Source organism: Sabethes cyaneus, chromosome 2 (assembly GCF_943734655.1).
Source record: "Sabethes cyaneus chromosome 2, idSabCyanKW18_F2, whole genome shotgun sequence".
NCBI lineage: Eukaryota > Metazoa > Arthropoda > Insecta > Diptera > Culicidae > Sabethes > Sabethes cyaneus.
The window spans coordinates 153,819,968-153,825,967 of NC_071354.1; positions in this window are offsets into that span (position 1 = coordinate 153,819,968).

Consider the following 6,000-nt stretch of genomic DNA (forward strand, 5'->3'; position numbering starts at 1 on the left):
GTGTTTTTAATTTTGTCGTTCGGTTTGTATGTTGCTACGATGTTATGTTTCCTCAAACTTTTCCCAATTCGTTCGCTCAAACCCGGAATGTAAGGGATGGAGACGAACATAGTGGACTCGTTTCTAGATATTTCAGTGTTTTGTAGAGTGTTGTATAGGAGGTATAGCATAAAAATTCCATCCGCACCAGTAGCTCGGTAACAGGTTTAACTCAACATACGATGGAACTTGGACATGTGTTTGATTTCTCAAATGTCCGTGTGTTAGAGAAAATCAACAACGAACCGACGAGACTGACGGCTGAGATGCTCCACATCAAAATAAGAGAACAGAGAGCAGTAAACCTACAGCGAGATGCGGCAAGTTTCTCTAACGCGTACAATGGACTCGTGACTCAGATCAGATCGTTACACACAGCCACAAGCAGACGACGGGCAACGGTGACAAATAACGACGATTAATTATAAATAAAATTTTTTTTTGTGTATTAAATGTTTTGAAAATGTAAGTTAATATTTTAGTGTGTTGTTTAACAGAACATTGTCAATTGTATTTTCTTTTAATAAATAATTCTGATGATGGCCGAAATGAGTAGGCAGAAACGTTAGCTTGAAACATATTTTTTCAACGTTTTCACCGAAAAGCATCAATTAAAACCAGACAAGCGTTTTATTTTACTGCAAACCCGGCACGACTCAGGACAGCGTGAGGACCTACCTACTTGTTAAATATGTTATTCCGGATCGCGGTTTTGCAATCGCCAGGTCCATCTTCGCTGGAGCGGTCGATGCTAACATATCACACAAGGGTTTTTCTTGGTACCTTGCCGGCAACGCGTCTTTCACTGTTTTTCACTGGTTTTCACTACCGCCGCAAGTGGCAGGCTCCGGCCAAAACCGACGGTGGGTTTTTCTTATGCAGCTTCGCGACATCTTAACCGGGTTTTTCGGAGCGAATCAGAATTAAAACAACACTTTGCCTTTTGCTTTTACCAACGTTTTGACGTTTGCGTTTGGTTGCACTGTAAGTAAATTTATGCTTCTCACGGCGCATTTTGCCCCGCTAGAACTTGTTTAAAAAAATCGTTTAAATCACATAAATAATAATTCAATTAAGCAATTTTACATTGGCTGCTGGATGCCGAGACCATTGTTCAAAACAAGAGCCATTTACAGATACGCAATATTGTTTATTGGTGGCGTAATGTATTACGAAAACAGTTGTGAAAATTGTAAGAAATAAGCCAGCAAATATTTTTTTTTGTTTTTTCATAGGATTTATGTAATTTAGAAAGTTTATATGCTCAACACTAGTTTGTAATGTAAAATAGAAGCGATTGGCACCTTAATTACCGTTTAAAAGTGAGTAATTCGTGAAATATTACAGCGGCGCATTTTGCCCCGACTGGGCATTTTACCACCAGTTACCCTACATGCCAACCCTACCTGCTAACTCGGGTAGTCTCTGGATATTAAGTTTGGACCAAGTTTAGATTGGGTAATGATCTTCGGCAAAAGCAGCCAACTTCTAGCCTGCGCAAACGCCTTTGACATCATTATTAGAAACCATGGGATGGCGAAAGCAATCTACGCCAGACCAAAACCGGAGGCTACGAGAGAGAATTACAAAACAAAAAGTCCAAATTCAAATAACGGAATGGTAAGAAGAGGCTGGCAATCTGCTTACTGACAAAACGACGATAGTAGCCAAGTGGAAGGAGCACTTCCAGACACTGTTGAATGGAGAGGTAAAGGCGGAGATCAGCACCCAAACAACAATGTGAGTTTTATTGTACTCTTATGGCGGTCTTCAAGACTAATTTTGGTCTTAAATGCCATCATAAGAGTGTAATAAAACCCAAACTGTTACTTGGGCAAGGAAAGGATAAGAATTGTAAGCGATGGTCAAGCTGTGGAGCCACCACCACAGGAGGAGGTTAAAAAGGCAATCAGTGAGCTGAAAACCGGTAAGGCTGCTGGGAAGGACGGTATCCAGGCTGAACTTCTAAAAGCGGAGAGCGAGCGGCTGTACGAAGCAATCCACTGGATCATTGTCAGGATCTGGGAGGAAGAACAAATACCAGAGGAATGGTTGGATGGCTTCATTTGCCCAATTTTCAAAAAGGGACATCGACTGGAGTGTAAAAACTATCGAGGAATTACATTGCTCAATTCTGCTTACAAGGTGCTTTCTCGTATTCTGTTCTGCAGACTGAGACTGTTAGCGGAGTCCTTTGTCGGCGAATACCAAGCTGGTTTTCGTGAGGGTCGCTCCACGACGGATCAGATGTTTAGCCTGCGTCAGTTGCTAGCCAAATTCTTTAAGACTTTAAGGCGGCGTCCGATTCAGTCAAACGAAATGAGCTGTGGCAGATAATGCTAGAACATGGTTTTCCGACGAAACTAGTTACGCTGATTCGAGCGACGGTGGATGGGTCCAAATCATGCGTTACATTAACGGGTGAGACCTCAGTGACGTTGGATGGACTGAAGCAAGGGGATGAACTCTTTAACCTGCTATTCAACATCGCCTTAGAAGGTGCAATACGAAGAGCAAACGTGAACTATCATCAAGAAATCTGACATGGTTCTTGGCTTTGCGGATGACGTCGATATCATCGGAATCAACTGCAGAGCAGTGGAAGAGGCCTTCAAACCTTTTAAAATGAAAGCGGCGAGATTGGGGCTTACCATTAACACCACCAACATAAAGTACATGATTGCTGGCAGGGAACGTGGGAGACTGGCGCTCTACAGAACACTTATCCTCCCGGTCGCTTTTTACAGACTTGAATCATGGACGCTAAAGGAAGCTAAAGGAAGCTAAAGGAATGCTTGGGGGTTTTGAACATAAAAGACTGCGATCCATACTTAGTAGTAAAATGGAAAATGGTGTGTGGCGCAAACCATGAATCACGAGTTGTACCAAGTATACAAATATGCTGTTATGGTGAAGCTAGTACAATGTTGCAGGCTGCGGGGGGTGGGCACGTGTCCAGAATGCCCGCCGAAAGAACAGTCAAAACTATTTTCCGCAGAGAACCAGGAAGAGGTCGTAGACTCCGAGGCAGACCCTGCACCTGGTGGAGGTGCGCCGTCGAAGACGATGCTCGTTCAGCTGGTTTTCGTGCGGATTGGACAATGGCAGCCCAGGACCGACAGTACTGGAGGGCCATAATTCATTCGGCGTAGGATCGGCAACGAACCGTTGCCACTAATGTAATGTAAGTAGGAAGAGGCTCCAGAGAAAACAACGTTCGTCTCCCGCGAATATTGACTGTTTATGACGAAACTGGAATTGGTTAATGAGGTAAGTTAAATATTTGGGATCTCTGGTTCACCGCCGACAACAAAACGAGTAAGGAGATTCAACGCAAGACGCTGCAATCGAGGAACATACGCCGCCGCACTAAACCGACGATGTACAAAACGCTAATCAGATACGAACGGACCTGAGATTGTAACTTTGTGTACGGAAGACATACGTGCACTTGCCGTATTTTAACGAAAGGTGTGGCAATCCATTTTTGGCGAAGTACAAGCACAACGCGACGTAGCGAAGAGTGGCGTAGGCGTATGAACTAGGAGCTGCAGGCACTTCTTGGAGCGTTTCCCGTCGCGCATCTGGTAAAAGTTGGGAAGCTTCGGTGGTCCAGCCACATTGCATGAATGCCGGACGAATGTACTGTGAAATCTCTAAGAAAACCAGAATAAAGCCAGGAATATAGGGGCCAAACGTGCTAGATGGCTCGAGCAGGTTGAAACTGACTTGCGAGTGTCACGACGCTCAACGAATTGGTGACGAGTAGCCCTTCGGCTGACTACTATGGAGAGATATTCTTGATACAGCACGAGCTACCGCGACTCTATGCTGCTAGAAGGAGATGGATTTTCAATTATTTGCTAAACTGTTCAAGTTTCTACAGTTGAGTTTCTACAATTTTTCATATAGGGTAATTGCCAATTGTTCCACAGCTAAGCAGGAGCGTCTGCAGCAATTTGATGATTTTGAATAAATGACAGCAGATTTTTTGGCAAAACCGCTTTTAAGTTGCTCATGGCATCAGTGTGGAATACCTTACAAAAACCCGAATTAATCCACCTAGCGGCGTGACGTAGCCTTTCTACTGCCACAATAATCATTATTTAATTTCTCAGGAACGTCTATGTATAATTAACTTGACTATATTTTTAAATATCCGTTCCGTATTCCTCAAAGTCCTTATTTGCCAGTAAAATTACCAGTACGTTGGTATTAGAATACGTTGGCGTAGAATAATTAAATTTTCTTTCCTTGGGTGCGTAAATACTTGTAACACCTTATTTAGTTTTATAATCGGTCGGCCTTAACTTTTGGGCTTCAGAGCCATATACGAAACTTGTTTTGAATTGACAATATGAAATATGTGTTCAAAACAGATTTTTTGATAATTAATTAATACCATGCGTTCAAAAGTTAGCATCTTTGAAAAACAAGAGTTCAGAAAAAATATTATTATACTTCGCTTTTGAAGACAAAGGATATCTACAACAAAATGATTAATCTCAAAATTTTACTATTAGTTTGCTTGGTTTCAATTTTGCGATATATCTGAATTAGAAAAAATAACTGAATAGAGCATTAGATATGAAAAAGAGAAATTGAACTTTTTCTTAGCTGGCGCTCCTTCAGATAATTATTTTTGCATGAAAATCAAAACTTAAGCTTCTTTTGAATGTACTTTCATGAAAAGATAGTCATTAGCTTGATCGCATCGTTTTTACAATGTTAGAGGGTTAGGAAAACAAGATGAGGTCGAAAAATAGTGCAAGCTGCGCCTTAAACATGCTTGAGAATAGGAAATATGATCGATATGATTTCCAGTGCTTGTCATTTTTGATTTATTTGTTGAAACATGATACATGACATAAGACATCTGTCCTTCGAAATGTCATTAACGAAAACAAATCTTACAAAACTACTACCGTGCAACGTTTACTTCAGGACTATTTTTCATGTAACATTTCTAAGCTCTAGTATCTATTGATTAAAAAGACCTACATGCTTAAATTAACTGCTTTTCTTCGCTGTTTGCTTTTCGTGTACAATTGTGAGTAACAGCAAGTGAACTGAAATCAAAGAAAAGAAAAAGCTTTTCGATTGAATCCCACTATTTAATATTTATTTGCAACAGATACGTAGTTCGCCTACGACATGCAGGCTTCATGAGTGTCTTATTCCAAAGCGTATACGTATCTGTCGCGAATAAATATTAAATAGTGGAATTTAGTCGGTAAAAGTTTTTTCTTTTCTTTAATTTCAAATTTCGTATTCCACTAAGAGGCTTCAAAAACTTCAGACAATTTCTTGAAGACTTTTCTTGAATTTCAATGCAAATTTAAAAATTGCAAATTGTCATCCCAAGTAACAATTTAAGTTTTATTACACTCTTATGATAGCATTCAAGACCACAATTGGTCATGAAAACCACCATAAGAGTACAATCAAACTCACATTGTTGCTTGGAATCACATACACACATACATACATACATACATATATACATATATACATACATACATACATACATACATACATACATACATACATACATACATACATACATACATACATACATACATACATACATACATACATACATACATACATACATACATACATACATACATACATACATACATACATACATACATACATACATACATACATACATACATACATACATACATACATACATACATACATACATACATACATACATACATACATACATACATACATACATACATACATACATACATACATACATACATACATACATACATACACACATACATCACACGCATTAAATACAATCAACATTTGGTTTGATTTCACACGTTTTAACGGTTTAATATACGGTGCTTAAGTGTTAAAGTTTAAATAACTTTTGAATGAACCGTCCGATTTTAAATAACTCGGTTTCGTTTGATAGATCTCAGCAGTTATTTTCAAATAATA